Below are 18,115 nucleotides of genomic sequence, written 5' to 3' on the forward strand. Positions count from 1 at the left end.
TGCTGTTTAGGCCATGTCCCACTTGGGTGGGTGGGGTTTATAATAATTATAATAATAATTTAACATTGAATGATAATAATAATAATGTACTGCTTTTTCCCCAGCCACCAACAGAATATTTAAAAAATGATAAAACATCATATGCGACAAACTTCCCTCACCCTTTTATCAGAATAACCATTATAATAATAATGATAGGAATTGAAAAATGAAGGATAAGCCTCATTTATTCTCCTTTCTCAGCCGCTCCCCACAGAATATTAAAAACGCGACAAAACATACTATATTACAAACTTTGCCTCCTTTTCTAATCATCATCATCATCATCATGATTTAAGATGAAATGCTAATAAGAATTTATTGCTGTTTCCCAGCATGAAAAAGGCGCCCAAAGGGCGCGGGAAACATCTGAGGAGAAGCAGCTGAGAAACAGCTGGGAGGAGAAAAAGCGGGAAACGGCTGGCCCCGCCCACTGCCCGACCTGGGATTGGCCCAAAGGCCCACCTATCGTGGCCAAGATTGGATTGATGGAGGGAGTTGCTAGGGCATCCATTTTGGACAAGGGCAAGGGGACTGGAAAGAGGGAGGGGAAAGAAAGGGCGGAAGAGGCAGCGGCGGCGCCGTGTTGGTTGAGGGCAGCGGGGCCTAGACTAGATTTCTGCATTTCAGGGGTCAGACTAGATGCCTCTTGTGGTCCCTGCGGAGAGGGAAGGCTGGAGGGACCCCCCCGAAAAATCCCTTCTGGGAGGTGTCCCAACAGTGCCTGAGGGGCCTGGTTAGGGTTAGACATGGATTGGAAAATAAACAGTGACCCCGTGTGGCCATTACTGGAATAGACATAAATAGGAAAATAAACAGTGCCCTCCTGTGGCCAGGACTGGAATAGACATTGTTGTTGTTTAGTCGTGTCCGACTCTTCGTGACCCCATGGACCATTGATATTATTATATATTATATTATAATATTATTATTGTTGTTATTATTATATAATTATATATCCTGTCATTTTATCCAGGCACCCCCAACCTGCAGCCCTCCAGATGTTTTGGACTACAATTCCCATCATCCCTGACCGCTGGTCCTATTTGCTAGGGATCATGGGAGTTGTAGTCCCAAAACATCTGGAGGGCCGCAGGTTGGGGGTGCCTGGAACCATAAGCTGCCGGGAGTCCCTGTCTGGGTTTGCTGGGAATGCGTGCTATTAATAAGAATGATGATGATGACGAGGAGGATGCTTCAATTTGAAGAATCGTTACTAGTTTTGTAATGATTTCCCCATCCTAAATTTCTCAAAGCTGCCTGGGAGGAAGGGAGGATATAATATATACATATATATAAATATAAATATAAATATAAATGTATAAATATATATTAAACACATATATATATAGATAACCACACACATAATAAATATAGACATTGGCTCGACCACATGACTTAAACCATTCCTATCAGTTTGCCAAGAATTTCTCGATGGCTCAAGAAACCTCATTTTGGAAATTTCTCAAAACCTCATTTTGGAAATCAAATGTAAAAAATCCATCCTTGATCCCGTTTCTGCCCCCCAAACTATCCCTTGACTGGACGCCTCTGGGGTCCCATCTGCATTGCTGCAGCGAGACTCCTTACGGGGTCTTCGCTGCGAGATCACATTCATCCGGTGCTATATCAACTGCACTGGCTCCCGGTGGAGTACAGGATCAGGTTGAAGGTGCTGGTTTTAACCTTTAAAGCCCTATACGGCCTAGGACCCTCGTACCTACGGGACAGCCTCTCCTGGTATGCCCCACAGAGAAACTTACGGTCTTCAAATAAAAACATCTTGAAGGTCCCAGGCCACAGAGAAGTTAGGCTGGCCTCAACTAGAGCCAGGGCTTTTTCGGCTGTGGCTCCGACCTGGTGGAACACTCTGTCACAAGAGACTAGGGCCCTGCGGGACTTGACATCTTTCCGCAGGGCCTGCAAGACAGAGCTGTTCCGCCAGGCCTTTGGCTAGGGCACAGCCTGACTCCCTCCCTCGGCAATCTTCGCGGAGCTCTGGCCCAATGGTGGCCAGTGGCTTGAATTTAATTGATTTTATAATGAATGATTTTAGAGTGTTGTTTGTGTTGTACTTTTGTACTGTTTTATTGTTAGCCGCCCTAAGCCCGGCTTCGGCTGGGGAGGGCGGGATATAAATAAAATTTATTATTATTATTATTATTATTATTATTATTATTATTATTATTATTTCAGGGGTCAGTCTAGATGCCTCTGGGGTTCCCTATCTGCATTTCAGGGGTCAGATTAGATACCTCTGGGGGTCCCATCTCTGCATTTCAGGGGTCAGTCTAGATGCCTATGGGGGTCCCATCTCTGCATTTCAGGGGTCAGTCTAGATGCCTCTGGGGTCCCATCTCTGGATTTCAGGGGTCAGTCTAGATGCCTATGGGGGTCCCATCTCTGCATTTCAGGGGTCTTTCTCCCTATTCCCAATATATTTGCCTTAGACTTAGTAGGCTGGAAAAGACATCTATTGGAAAATAAACAGTGACCCCGTGTGGCCATTACTGGAATAGACTCAATAGGAAAATAAACAGTGCCCTCCTGTGGCCAGTACTGGAATACACTTCAATAGGAAAATAAACAGTGCCCTCGTGTGGCCATTACTGGTATAGAATTCATGATAATTTCTAGGTGTAAGTTATTTCCACGCAGGAATTTGAATATGGCTCTAAAATTATTTCCCCTTTGAAACTTTTAATTTATCTCATTTGGATTCTGAAGCATACAAATGAGCTTCACCTCCTTTTATCATCACAACCATAGTATGATGACATGTTTTTTGTCCTGATTTATGATTAATAAATCCATAGTTTGATTAATAAATCCATGGTTCCACAAGCCTCATGCCACTCTGTGTGCGCTGTTAGCTCGGCTTATATGTCCTGGCTTTTAAGCCTGGGTTGCTGATTTATGTCGGAGCAGAGGCAGGTGGGTCTTCACAGCAGGACGGCCGGAAGGATACGATCCTGCTGGGTCTTGCTCCCCTCTGCATGCCGACAACCACAACTCACTTCAAGAAATGCTCTTTCTCTTTCTGAGTCTATATCGGGAAGGGACCCCAAGGGTCATCCATGAGGGATCCACCCTTCTCCTGCAGCTGCCAGTTCAGCTGCGCCATGAAGCCCCCCTGGCCATCTCCTTTTGCTGCCTGAAGTTCTTGGGGTGACTGCTCATCTGCTAGCAACATTTATACCTCCCGGCAAAACAGAAAGCAATGGAGGGTTGCCATTAAGGCTGGGGTCTTCTAGGTCCAAAGTGTTTTGTATGCTCCATTAGAGAAATCAGCCAGCTCCCTGCCTCAAGTATTTGAATGCCCAGTGAATTCAAATATTATCATTTGTGTGCTAGTGTACTTGCTAGTGTACCCTTTTGGGATGCTAATTCATCTCCGCTTGGATTATGTGGATAAATCGATAGGTGCAAGAATCAATTATCTGGTTAAAGCAATGGTTCATCGGAAGAAATTTAAGTTTTCAACACATTGCTTTGTCCCCTTTAGATAGCCTAACAAGAAGAGGAGAAAGGAGACAAACCTCACCAACATGGGGGAAGCTAGGAGGAGCTGCCCTACCCCATTCAAATAAATAAAAACACTTTACTGTATTTTAACTGTACTGTGCTGGTTAGGGGGGGGTCGGTGTGATATATCAGGAGTGGGGTTGTTTAAAAATGTTCTTAAGTGTTATGTGTATATTTCTATTTTCCCCCCTTTACCTTCATGTCTGCAGCTGAGTTTTCCTCCACCTCCTCTTCTCCCTTCATCAGGCGAAGTTTCTTCCTCCTCCTCCTCCTCCTCCTCCTTTTCAGAGCAGGAATTCAAACCTAAGAAATATCAATAATGTCAATTATTTTCACAAGAAGGGAAAGAGGTCCATGTCAAAGCAGATCTAGAATATTTCAAGCCCAGATTGCAGTGGAAGAAAGAATCAAGTCGGAAAGGAGCCAGCATACGACTAACTGGAAGAAATGTGTTTTTCCCCCCGTTTCTTCTTTCTGAAGCCCTTTCCCAAGAATCATATAAGTTGTTGTTGTTGTTGTTGTTATTATTATTATTACTATTATTATGCATCTAGCTGGAAGGGACCCCAAGGGTCATCCAGTCCCTCCCGCTGCAAGGCAGGAATCTGCGAAGGAACCACAAGGAAACTGCATTTAATAAAAAGTGGAGGAATTGGGATCTTGAGGAATTAGCTGGTTTCAAAACCAAGCAGTGCTTCATCTGAACAATACACTGTTCAGGTCCAGTTTTCAAGACATTAAGGGCGGCCTGAGGGGGAAAGCAATGGAGACCTGCACTTTATTTTCTATAAAGAATAAATGATTATTATTTTCACAGCCAGTTCCTCTGGAGTTGCTTCTCCCCCCAATTCAAATAAATAAAAATACTATACTGTTAAGGCTTAGGGGGGAAGAGGCCATGTCTCACTTGGGTGGGTGTGAATAATAATAATAGTTTAAAATTTAATGATAATCATAATGATTTATTCCCCAGCCCCCAACAGCATATTTTTAAAAAATGATAGAACGTCATATACTCCAAACTTCCCTCACCCTTTTATAAGAATAAGCATGATAATTGTTGGCAAGTTTGGGGGTGGGATAATAATAATAATAATAAGGCTTTCCTTGGCCAACAATCCCTTCCTGGAGTCCCTTTTTGAGGGGAAAAGAGCTTTGCAATGGAGGAAAGTGGCAAAGGAGGGGATATTATCTTATTTTTATATTTATTTTTCACTTCCCGGAGCTGTCAAGTGGAAAGGATACATTCAGGCATCCGCTTTGTAACATGTAGTGTGTAATTTCTGCAACAAATACATTGTTTCAGATCCAGTTTCCAAGATACAGTTCGAATAAATAAAAATACTATGCTGTTTAGGCCATGTCCCACTTGGGTGGGTGGGGTTTATAATAATTATAATAATAATTTAACATTGAATGATAATAATAATAATGTACTGCTTTTTCCCCAGCCACCAACAGAATATTTAAAAAATGATAAAACATCATATGCGATAAACTTCCCTCACCCTTTTATCAGAATAACCATTATAATAATAATGATAGGAATTGAAAAATGAAGGATAAGCCTCATTTATTCTCCTTTCTCAGCCGCTCCCCACAGAATATTAAAAACGCGACAAAACATACTATATTACAAACTTTGCCTCCTTTTCTAATCATCATCATCATCATCATCATCATGATTTAAAATGAAATGCTAATAATAATTTATTGCTGTTTCCCAGCATGAAAAAGGCGCCCAAAGGGCGCGGGAAACATCTGAGGAGAAGCAGCTGAGAAACAGCTGGGAGGAGAAAAAGCGGGAAACGCCTGGCCCCGCCCACTGCCCGACCTGGGATTGGCCCAAAGGCCCACCTATCGTGGCCAAGATTGGATTGATGGAGGGAGTTGCTAGGGCATCCATTTTGGACAAGGGCAAGGGGACTGGAAAGAGGGAGGGGAAAGAAAGGGCGGAAGAGGCAGCGGCGGCGCCGTGTTGGTTGAGGGCAGCGGGGCCTAGACTAGATTTCTGCATTTCAGGGGTCAGACTAGATGCCTCTTGTGGTCCCTGCGGAGAGGGAAGGCTGGAGGGACCCCCCCCCCCCGAAAAATCCCTTCTGGGAGGTGTCCCAACAGTGCCTGAGGGGCCTGGTTAGGGTTAGACATGGATTGGAAAATAAACAGTGACCCCGTGTGGCCATTACTGGAATAGACATAAATAGGAAAATAAACAGTGCCCTCCTGTGGCCAGTACTGGAATAGACATTGTTGTTGTTTAGTCGTGTCCGACTCTTCGTGACCCCATGGACCATTGATATTATTATATATTATATTATAATATTATTATTGTTGTTATTATTATTATATAATTATATATCCTGTCATTTTATCCAGGCACCCCCAACCTGCAGCCCTCCAGATGTTTTGGACTACAATTCCCATCATCCCTGACCGCTGGTCCTATTTGCTAGGGATCATGGGAGTTGTAGTCCCAAAACATCTGGAGGGCCGCAGGTTGGGGGTGCCTGGAACCATAAGCTGCCGGGAGTCCCTGTCTGGGTTTGCTGGGAATGCGTGCTATTAATAAGAATGATGATGATGACGAGGAGGATGCTTCAATTTGAAGAATCGTTACTAGTTTTGTAATGATTTCCCCATCCTAAATTTCTCAAAGCTGCCTGGGAGGAAGGGAGGATATAATATATACATATATATAAATATAAATATAAATATAAATGTATAAATATATATTAAACACATATATATATAGATAACCACACACATAATAAATATAGACATTGGCTCGACCACATGACTTAAACCATTCCTATCAGTTTGCCAAGAGTTTCTCGATGGCTCAAGAAACCTCATTTTGGAAATTTCTCAAAACCTCATTTTGGAAATCAAATGTAAAAAATCCATCCTTGATCCCGTTTCTGCCCCCCAAACTATCCCTTGACTGGACGCCTCTGGGGTCCCATCTGCATTGCTGCAGCGAGACTCCTTACGGGGTCTTCGCTGCGAGATCACATTCATCCGGTGCTATATCAACTGCACTGGCTCCCGGTGGAGTACAGGATCAGGTTGAAGGTGCTGGTTTTAACCTTTAAAGCCCTATACGGCCTAGGACCCTCGTACCTACGGGACAGCCTCTCCTGGTATGCCCCACAGAGAAACTTACGGTCTTCAAATAAAAACATCTTGAAGGTCCCAGGCCACAGAGAAGTTAGGCTGGCCTCAACTAGAGCCAGGGCTTTTTCGGCTGTGGCTCCGACCTGGTGGAACACTCTGTCACAAGAGACTAGGGCCCTGCGGGACTTGACATCTTTCCGCAGGGCCTGCAAGACAGAGCTGTTCCGCCAGGCCTTTGGCTAGGGCACAGCCTGACTCCCTCCCTCGGCAATCTTCGCGGAGCTCTGGCCCAATGGTGGCCAGTGGCTTGAATTTAATTGATTTTATAATGAATGATTTTAGAGTGTTGTTTGTGTTGTACTTTTGTACTGTTTTATTGTTAGCCGCCCTAAGCCCGGCTTCGGCTGGGGAGGGCGGGATATAAATAAAATTTATTATTATTATTATTATTATTATTATTATTATTATTATTATTATTTCAGGGGTCAGTCTAGATGCCTCTGGGGTTCCCTATCTGCATTTCAGGGGTCAGATTAGATACCTCTGGGGGTCCCATCTCTGCATTTCAGGGGTCAGTCTAGATGCCTATGGGGGTCCCATCTCTGCATTTCAGGGGTCAGTCTAGATGCCTCTGGGGTCCCATCTCTGGATTTCAGGGGTCAGTCTAGATGCCTATGGGGGTCCCATCTCTGCATTTCAGGGGTCTTTCTCCCTATTCCCAATATATTTGCCTTAGACTTAGTAGGCTGGAAAAGACATCTATTGGAAAATAAACAGTGACCCCGTGTGGCCATTACTGGAATAGACTCAATAGGAAAATAAACAGCGCCCTCCTGTGGCCAGTACTGAAATAGACCTCAATAGGAAAATAAACAGTGCCCTCCTGTGGCCAGTACTGGTATAGAATTCATGGTAATTTCTAGGTGTAAGTTATTTCCACGCAGGAATTTGAATATGGCTCTAAAATTATTTCCCCTTTGAAACTTTTAATTTATCTCATTTGGATTCTGAAGCATACAAATGAGCTTCACCTCCTTTTATCATCACAACCATAGTATGATGACATGTTTTTTGTCCTGATTTATGATTAATAAATCCATAGTTTGATTAATAAATCCATGGTTCCACAAGCCTCATGCCACTCTGTGTGCGCTGTTAGCTCGGCTTATATGTCCTGGCTTTTAAGCCTGGGTTGCTGATTTATGTCGGAGCAGAGGCAGGTGGGTCTTCACAGCAGGACGGCCGGAAGGATACGATCCTGCTGGGTCTTGCTCCCCTCTGCATGCCGACAACCACAACTCACTTCAAGAAATGCTCTTTCTCTTTCTGAGTCTATATCGGGAAGGGACTAACTACGACTAACTGGAAGAAATGTTTTTTTCCCCCCGTTTCTTCTTTCTGAAGCCCTTTCCCAAGAATCATATAAGTTGTTGTTGTTGTTATTATTATTATTATTATTATTATTACTATTATTATGCATCTAGCTGGAAGGGACCCCAAGGGTCATCCAGTCCCACCCGCTGCAAGGCAGGAATCTGCGAAGGAACCACAAGGAAACTGCATTTAATAAAAAGTGGAGGAATTGGGATCTTGAGGAATTAGCTGGTTTCAAAACCAAGCAGTGCTTCATCTGAACAATACACTGTTCAGGTCCAGTTTTCAAGACATTAAGGGTGGCCTGAGGGGGAAAGCAATGGAGATCTGCACTTTATTTTCTATAAAGAATAAATGATTATTATTTTCACAGCCAGTTCCTCTGGAGTTGCTTCTCCCCCCAATTCAAATAAATAAAAATACTATACTGTTAAGGCTTAGGGGGGAAGAGGCCATGTCTCACTTGGGTGGGTGTGAATAATAATAATAGTTTAAAATTTAATGATAATCATAATAATTTATTCCCCAGCCCCCAACAGCATATTTTTTAAAAATGATAGAACGTCATATACTCCAAACTTCCCTCACCCTTTTATAAGAATAAGCATGATAATTGTTGGCAAGTTTGGGGGTGGGATAATAATAATAATAATAATAAGGCTTTCCTTGGCCAACAATCCCTTCCTGGAGTCCCTTTTTGAGGGGAAAAGAGCTTTGCAATGGAGGAAAGTGGCAAAGGAGGGGATATTATCTTATTTTTATATTTATTTTTCACTTCCCGGAGCTGTCAAGTGGAAAGGATACATTCAGGCATCCGCTTTGTAACATGTAGTGTGTAATTTCTGCAACAAATACCTTGTTTCAGATCCAGTTTCCAAGATACAGTTCGAATAAATAAAAATACTATGCTGTTTAGGCCATGTCCCACTTGGGTGGGTGGGGTTTATAATAATTATAATAATAATTTAACATTGAATGATAATAATAATGTACTGCTTTTTCCCCAGCCACCAACAGAATATTTAAAAAATGATAAAACATCATATGTGACAAACTTCCCTCACCCTTTTATCAGAATAACCATTATAATAATAATGATAGGAATTGAAAAATGAAGGATAAGCCTCATTTATTCTCCTTTCCCAGCCGCTCCCCACAGAATATTAAAAACGCAACAAAACATACTATATTACAAACTTTGCCTCCTTTTCTAATCATCATCATCATCATCATCATGATTTAAAATGAAATGCTAATAATAATTTATTGCTGTTTCCCAGCATGAAAAAGGCGCCCAAAGGGCGCGGGAAACATCTGAGGAGAAGCAGCTGAGAAACAGCTGGGAGGAGAAAAAGCGGGAAACGGCTGGCCCCGCCCACTGCCCGACCTGGGATTGGCCCAAAGGCCCACCTATCGTGGCCAAGATTGGATTGATGGAGGGAGTTGCTAGGGCATCCATTTTGGACAAGGGCAAGGGGACTGGAAAGAGGGAGGGGAAAGAAAGGGAGGAAGAGGCAGCGGCGGCGCCGTGTTGGTTGAGGGCAGCGGGGCCTAGACTAGATTTCTGCATTTCAGGGGTCAGACTAGATGCCTCTGGGGTTCCCTCTCTGCATTTCAGGGGTCAGTCTATATGCCTCTGGTGTTCCCTCTCTGGATTTCAGGGGTCAGACTAGATACCTCTTGTGGTCCCTGCGGAGAGGGAAGGCTGGAGGGACCCCCCCGAAAAATCCCTTCTGGGAGGTGTCCCAACAGTGCCTGAGGGGCCTGGTTAGGGTTAGACATGGATTGGAAAATAAACAGTGACCCCGTGTGGCCATTACTGGAATAGCCCTCAATAGGAAAATAAACAGTGCCCTCCTGTGGCCAGTACTGGTATAGAATTCATGGTAATTTCTAGGTGTAAGTTATTTCCACGCAGGAATTTGAATATGGCTCTAAAATTATTTCCCCTTTGAAACTTTTAATTTATCTCATTTGGATTCTGAAGCATACAAATGAGCTTCACCTCCTTTTATCATCACAACCATAGTATGATGACATGTTTTTTGTCCTGATTTATGATTAATAAATCCATAGTTTGATTAATAAATCCATGGTTCCACAAGCCTCATGCCACTCTGTGTGCGCTGTTAGCTCGGCTTATATGTCCTGGCTTTTAAGCCTGGGTTGCTGATTTATGTCGGAGCAGAGGCAGGTGGGTCTTCACAGCAGGACGGCCGGAAGGATACGATCCTGCTGGGTCTTGCTCCCCTCTGCATGCCGACAACCACAACTCACTTCAAGAAATGCTCTTTCTCTTTCTGAGTCTATATCGGGAAGGGACCCCAAGGGTCATCCATGAGGGATCCACCCTTCTCCTGCAGCTGCCAGTTCAGTTCCGCCATGAAGCCCCCCTGGCCATCTCCTTTTGCTGCCTGAAGTTCTTGGGGTGACTGCTCATCTGCTAGCAACATTTATACCTCCCGGCAAAACAGAAAGCAATGGAGGGTTGCCATTAAGGCTGGGGTCTTCTAGGTCCAAAGTGTTTTGTATGCTCCATTAGACAAATCAGCCAGCTCCCTGCCTCAAGTATTTGAATGCCCAGTGAATTCAAATATTATCATTTGTGTGCTAGTGTACTTGCTAGTGTACCCTTTTGGGATGCTAATTCATCTCCGCTTGGATTATGTGGATAAATCGATAGGTGCAAGAATCAATTATCTGGTTAAAGCAATTGTTCATCGGAAGAAATTTAAGTTTTCAACACATTGCTTTGTCCCCTTTAGATAGCCTAACAAGAAGAGGAGAAAGGAGACAAACCTCACCAACATGGGGGAAGCTAGGAGGAGCTGCCCTACCCCATTCAAATAAATAAAAACACTTTACTGTATTTTAACTGTACTGTGCTGGTTGGGGGGGGGTCGGTGTGATATATCAGGAGTGGGGTTGTTTAAATATGTTCTTAAGTGTTATGTGTATATTTCTATTTTCCCCCCTTTACCTTCATGTCTGCAGCTGAGTTTTCCTCCACCTCCTCTTCTCCCTTCATCAGGCGAAGTTTCTTCCTCCTCCTCCTCCTCCTCCTTTTCAGAGCAGGAATTCAAACCTAAGAAATATCAATAATGTCAATTATTTTCACAAGAAGGGAAAGAGGTCCATGTCAAAGCAGATCTAGAATATTTCAAGCCCAGATTGCAGTGGAAGAAAGAATCAAGTCGGAAAGGAGCCAGCATACGACTAACTGGAAGAAATGTGTTTTTCTCCCCGTTTCCTTTTTCTGAAGCACTTTCCCCAGAATCATATAATGGTGCATTTAGCTGGAAGGGACCCCAAGGGTCATCCAGTCCAACCCGCTGCAAGGCAGGAATCTGCGAAGTAACCACAAGGGTTCATTTAATAAGAATAAGAATAAGAATAAGTGGAGGAATTGGGATCTTGAGGAATTAGCTGGTTTCAAAACCAAGCAGTGCTTCATCTGAACAATACACTGTTCAGGTACAGTTTTCAATACATTAAAGGCGGCCTGAGAGGGAAAGCAATGGAGATCTGCACTTTATTTTATATAAAGAATAAATGACTATTATCACAGCCAGTTCCTCTGGAGTTGCCTCTCCCCCCAATTCAAATAAATAAAAATACTATACTGTTAAGGCTTAGGGGGGAAGAGGCCATGTCCCACTTGGGTGGGTGTGAATAATAATAACAATAATAATTTAACATTTAATGATACTCATAATTTATTACTCTTTCCCAGCCACCTCAGGATATTTTTTAAAAATGATAGAACGTCATATACTCCAAACTTCCCTCACCCTTTTATAAGAATAAGCATGATAATTGTTGGCAAGTTTGGGGGTGGGATAATAATAATAATAATAATAATAAGGCTTTCCTTGGCCAACAATCCCTTCCTGGAGTCCCTTTTTGAGGGGAAAAGAGCTTTGAAATGGAGGAAAGTGGCAAAGGAGGGGATTTGATATGATTTTTACAGCTGTCAAGTGGAAAGGATCTGAATTACCCGTCTGTCATTTCTGCAACAAATACATTGTTTCAGATACAGTTTCCAAGATACAGTTCGAATAAATAAAAATACTATGCTGTTTAGGCCATGTCCCACTTGGGTGGGTGGGGTTTATAATAATTATAATAATAATTTAACATTGAATGATAATAATAATGTACTGCTTTTTCCCCAGCCACCAACAGAATATTTAAAAAATGATAAAACATCATATGCGACAAACTTCCCTCACCCTTTTATCAGAATAACCATTATAATAATAATGATAGGAATTGAAAAATGAAGGATAAGCCTCATTTATTCTCCTTTCCTAGCCGCTCCCCACAGAATATTAAAAACGCGACAAAACATACTATATTACAAACTTTGCCTCCTTTTCTAATCATCATCATCATCACCATGATTTAAAATGAAATGCTAATAAGAATTTATTGCTGTTTCCCAGCATGAAAAAGGCGCCCAAAGGGCGCGGGAAACATCTGAGGAGAAGCAGCTGAGAAACAGCTGGGAGGAGAAAAAGCGGGAAACGGCTGGCCCCGCCCACTGCCCGACCTGGGATTGGCCCAAAGGCCCACCTATCGTGGCCAAGATTGGATTGATGGAGGGAGTTGCTAGGGCATCCATTTTGGACAAGGGCAAGGGGACTGGAAAGAGGGAGGGGAAAGAAAGGGCGGAAGAGGCAGCGGCGGCGCCGTGTTGGTTGAGGGCAGCGGAGCCTAGACTAGATTTCTGCATTTCAGGGGTCAGACTAGATGCCTCTGGGGTTCCCTCTCTGCATTTCAGGGGTCAGACTAGATGCCTCTTGTGGTCCCTGCGGAGAGGGAAGGCTGGAGGGACCCCCCCCAAAAATCCCTTCTGGGAGGTGTCCCAACAGTGCCTGAGGGGCCTGGTTAGGGTTAGACATGGATTGGAAAATAAACAGCGCCCTCGTGTGGCCATTACTGGAATAGACCTCAATAGGAAAATAAACAGTGCCCTCCTGTGGCCAGTACTGAAATAGACCTCAATAGGAAAATAAACAGTGCCCTCCTGTGGCCAGTACTGGTATAGAATTCATGATAATTTTTAGGTGTAAGTTATTTCCACGCAGGAATTTGAATATGGCTCTAAAATTATTTCCCCTTTGAAACTTTTAATTTATCTCATTTGGATTCTGAAGCATACAAATGAGCTTCACCTCCTTTTATCATCACAACCATAGTATGATGACATGTTTTTTGTCCTGATTTATGATTAATAAATCCATAGTTTGATTAATAAATCCATGGTTCCACAAGCCTCATGCCACTCTGTGTGCGCTGTTAGCTCGGCTTATATGTCCTGGCTTTTAAGCCTGGGTTGCTGATTTATGTCGGAGCAGAGGCAGGTGGGTCTTCACAGCAGGACGGCCGGAAGGATACGATCCTGCTGGGTCTTGCTCCCCTCTGCATGCCGACAACCACAACTCACTTCAAGAAATGCTCTTTCTCTTTCTGAGTCTATATCGGGAAGGGACCCCAAGGGTCATCCATGAGGGATCCACCCTTCTCCTGCAGCTGCCAGTTCAGTTCCGCCATGAAGCCCCCCTGGCCATCTCCTTTTGCTGCCTGAAGTTCTTGGGGTGACTGCTCATCTGCTAGCAACATTTATACCTCCCGGCAAAACAGAAAGCAATGGAGGGTTGCCATTAAGGCTGGGGTCTTCTAGATCCAAAGTGTTTTGTATGCTCCATTAGACGAATCAGCCAGCTCCCTGCCTCAAGTATTTGAATGCCCAGTGAATTCAAATATTATCATTTGTGTGCTAGTGTACTTGCTAGTGTACCCTTTTGGGATGCTAATTCATCTCCGCTTGGATTATGTGGATAAATCGATAGGTGCAAGAATCAATTATCTGGTTAAATCAATGGTTCATCGGAAGAAATTTAAGTTTTCAACACATTGCTTTGTCCCCTTTAGATAGCCTAACAAGAAGAGGAGAAAGGAGACAAACCTCACCAACATGGGGGAAGCTAGGAGGAGCTGCCCTACCCCATTCAAATAAATAAAAACACTTTACTGTATTTTAACTGTACTGTGCTGGTTAGGGGGGGTCGGTGTGATATATCAGGAGTGGGGTTGTTTAAAAATGTTCTTAAGTGTTATGTGTATATTTCTCTTTTTCCCCCTTTACCTCCATGTCTGCAGCTGAGTTTTCCTCCACCTCCTCTTCTCCCTTCATCAGGCGAAGTTTCTTCCTCCTCCTCCTCCTTTTCAGAGCAGGAATTCAAACCTGCAAGTTCTTAAAGAAATGTGAGTGCCTGATCACCTCATCTGTCTCCTGAGAAATCTCTATGTGGGACAAGAAGCTACAGTTAGAACTGGATATGGAACAACTGATTGGTTCAAAATTGGAAAAGGAGTACGACAAGGCTGTATTTTGTCTCCCTGCTTATTTAACTTATATGCAGAATTCATCATGCGAAAGGCTGGGCTGGATGAATCCCTAGCCGAAATTAAGATTGCCGGAAGAAATATCAACAACCTCAGATATGCAGATGACACAACCTTGATGGCAGAAATTGAGGAGGAATTAAAGAACCTTTTAATGATGGTGAAAGAGGAGAGCGCAAAATAGGGTCTGAAGCTCAACATTAAAAAAAACGAAGATCGTGGTCACTGGTCCCATCACCTCCTGGCAAATAGAAGGGGAAGAAATGGAGGCAGTGAGAGATTTTATTTTCTTGGGCTCCATGATCACTGCAGATGGTGACAGCAGTCACGAAATTAAAAGACGCCTGCTTCTTGGGAGAAGGGCAATGACAGGCCTAGACAGCATATTGAGAAGTAGAGACATCACCTTGCCAACAAAGGTCCGTATAGTTAAAGCCATGGTTTTCCCAGTAGTGATGTGAAGTGAGAGCTGGACCATCAAGAAGGCTGATCGCCAAAGAATTGATGCTTTTGAATTCTGGTGCTGGAGGAGACTCTTGAGAGTCCCATCGACTGCAAGAAGATCAAACCTCTCCATTCTGAAGGAAATCAGCCCTGAGTGCTCACTGGAAGGACAGATTGTGAAGCTTGTGAAGAGTCGGACACGACTAAACGACTAAACAACAACAATAGGAAAATAAACAGTGCCCTCGTGTGGCCAATACTGGAATATACTTCAATAGTAAAATAAACAGTGCCCTCGTGTGGCCATTACTGGAATAGACTTCAATAGGAAAATAAACAGTGCCCTCGTGTGGCCTTTACTGGAATAGACTTCAATAGGAAAATAATCAGTGACCTCGTGTTGCCAATACTGGAATAGACCTCAATAGGAAAATAAACAGCGCCCCTGTGTGGTCATTACTACTGCCAGAGGAAGTGGGACTTACAGGAGTTCTCTCCAGGCTGTTTCAAGGATGAGCCGGAGAAATGGCCAGAGCAACTGCAATACTCCAGGACCAGTCAAGCCCCAAAACTCATCAGGCCGGGAGAACCAAGGGAGGCAGCGCAAACGCCCATCAGGCGCGTTCTAGAGAAAGAGACAGGCTTCAGGGTTAACCACAAAGTTCATTTGTTTGGCATCCACATTTGATGAAGTATGCGGCTGAGCAGTCAGAAACTCAAGATCTCTAAGCCCATTTTCATAGTTTTAGATGCCCCAAACTGATATTGTGTGCCCTGGCTCCGATTTACGTTGGAGAAGAGGCAGATGGGACTACAATCTTAGTTTGTTTTTAAAGGGAATAGCTGTAACCTCAGTGGCTTTGCCTGCAGAACACCACACGCTCAATCCCCGCTTCTCCAGGCCTGAAACTCTGGCAAACTGCTGCCAGTCAGTGTTGACATTACTAAGCTAGATGGAGTAGTGGGTCCGACTCCATATAAGGCAGCTTCCCAGGTTCCCATTTATGCTACAGATCTGTGTGAGGCTTGCTGTCCCGTTTAGTGTGGCGAGGGTGGTTCTTTGCACATCTGGAAGACGACTGTGTCACCTCCCATTACTCTCTTGAAGGTGCTTTTACAGCTAAGGGAAAAGGGCAGGCACATCCTGAATTAAGGGAGGGGGAATTCCCCATGCAGTCAAAGGGTTGTTTGAGGCCACCACAAAAGAGCTGATCTTCAGCTGGAAACCAGGACTTGCTCTTTCCCCAGGCTGCTCCTCCAGCTGCCAATGCCATCCATGGAACCTGTGTGAATCTCAAGCGGGGGTTGTGTCCAGGAACCTGGGAGGATGTCTTTCACGTGTGCGCATGTTTTCATCTTTAAATCAACAGCCCCTGCCAGTTTCCAGCTCTTCTGGCCATCGAGATTAGCCTGGCCGTCTCAGAGGAAATCTGGGGAGGCTGCGGTGGACTTTCCAGTGGTCCAAGGGTGGTTGTGTCGTCCTGCCCGGCATCTATATCCTGCCCTCTTTCCCCCCTGCACAGTTTCAAAGCAACCATGGAGGAGGGAAGGAAGCGGAGCCATGGATCCTCCGCTCGCAACTGCACCAGATTCCCTCCGCTTTGAAGCAGGAAAGTGGGAGAGGAGCTGCTTACACGAGTATGGAGCAAAAAATATGGTACTGGTTAAAGCAATGGTTCATCTGAAGAAATTAGGTTTCCAACCCATTGCTTTGTCACCTTTAGATGGCCTAACAAGAAAAGGAAAAGGAGACAAACCTCACCAACATGGGAGAAGCCAGGAGGTGCTGCCCTACCCCATCAAATAAATAAAAATACTTTACTGTATTTTTACAGTACTGTACTGTGCTGGTTAGGGGGGTCGGTGCGATATATCAGGACTGGGGTGGTTTAAAAATGTTCTTAAGTGTTAGATGTTAATTTCTATTTTTCCCCTTTTACCTTCATGACTTTTCCGCCACCTCTTCTCCCTTCATCCGGTGAAGTTTCCTCTTCCTCCTTTTCAGAGCAGGAATTCAGCATATAGCCAGAAGGTTTTGCCCTACCCCAATCAAATAAATAACAATATTTTACTGTATTTTTACTGTACTGTGCTGGTTAGGGGGGGGGTCGGTGTGATATATCAGGAGTGGTGTTGTTTAAAAATGTTCTTAAGTGTTAGATGTCAATTTCTATTTCTATTTTTTCCCTTTTACCTTTATGCCTGCAGCTGAGTTTTCCTCCACCTGCTCTTCTCCCTTCATCAGGCGAAGTTTCTTCCTCCTCCTCCCCCTTTTCAGAGCAGGAATTCAGACCTAAGAAATATCAATAATGTCAATTATTTTCACAAGAAGGGAAAGAGGGGTCCACGTCAAAGCAGACATATAATATTTCCTGCCCAGATTTCAGTGAAAGAATCAAGTGGGAAAGGAGCCAGCAGACGACTAACGGGAAGAAATGTGCTTTCCCCCGTTTCTTCTTTCTGAAGCACTTTCCCCAGAATCATGTGCATTTAGCTGGAAGGGACCCCAAGGGTCATCCAGTCCCACCCGCTGCAAGGCAGGAATCTGCGAAGGAACCACAAGGAAACTGCATTTAATAAAAAGTGGAGGAATTGGGATCTTGAGGAATTAGCTGTTACAAAACAACTGCTTCAAGCAGTGCTTCATCTGCACAATACATTGTTCAGGTACAGTTTCCAATACATTAAGGGCGGCCTGAGGGGGAAAGCAATGGAGATCTGCACTTTATTTTACATAAATAGTAAATAATGATTTAGTTCCTCTGGAGTTGCTGTAGCCAAGGGGAGCTTCCCTGCCCCAGTTGGAATAAAAATACTATACTGTTAATGCTTAGGGGGGAAGAGGCCATGTCCCACTTGGGTGGGTGTGATTTATAATAATAATAATAATTTAACATTTAATGATAATAATAGTTTATTACTCTTTCCCAGCCAGCAACAGAGTATTTAAAAACACGATAAAACATAATATACTACAATCTTTTATAAATTTTATAAGAATAACCAGTATAATAATAAGAAGTGAAAAATGAAGGATAATCCTCATTTATTCCCCTTCTCCAGCCACTCCCAACAGAATATTAAAAACGCGACAAAACGTACTTGCAAACTTCACCAAGGCTTTTCTAATAATAAAAATAAAAATAATTTAAAAAGTACTGCTAATAATCCTTTATTGTAATAAAAACGCGCCAAAACAGCCTCGGCG

At 43.6% G+C, this 18,115-nt stretch overlaps 1 long non-coding RNA gene across 3 annotated transcripts; it reads right to left on the bottom strand.

Moving 5' to 3' along the window:
* Positions 1 to 3,765: 3,765 nt before the first annotated feature.
* Positions 3,766 to 17,259, bottom strand: LOC128405885 (uncharacterized). Of its 3 annotated transcripts, none has more exons than XR_008328370.1 (3): positions 17,102 to 17,259; positions 15,393 to 15,532; positions 3,766 to 3,867 (listed from the first exon to the last, which is right to left on the bottom strand). It is a non-coding gene; the product is annotated as an uncharacterized LOC128405885 (long non-coding RNA). The 3 variants fall into 3 exon arrangements; XR_008328369.1 differs by lacking the exon at positions 3,766 to 3,867 and adding an exon at positions 11,034 to 11,137 and having other exon boundaries at positions 17,102 to 17,256; XR_008328368.1 differs by lacking the exon at positions 3,766 to 3,867 and adding an exon at positions 14,178 to 14,302 and having other exon boundaries at positions 17,102 to 17,257.
* Positions 17,260 to 18,115: the final 856 nt, after the last annotated feature.

The sequence above is a fragment of the Podarcis raffonei genome, chromosome 18, assembly GCF_027172205.1.
Source record: "Podarcis raffonei isolate rPodRaf1 chromosome 18, rPodRaf1.pri, whole genome shotgun sequence".
NCBI classification, from domain to species: Eukaryota; Metazoa; Chordata; class Lepidosauria; order Squamata; family Lacertidae; genus Podarcis; species Podarcis raffonei.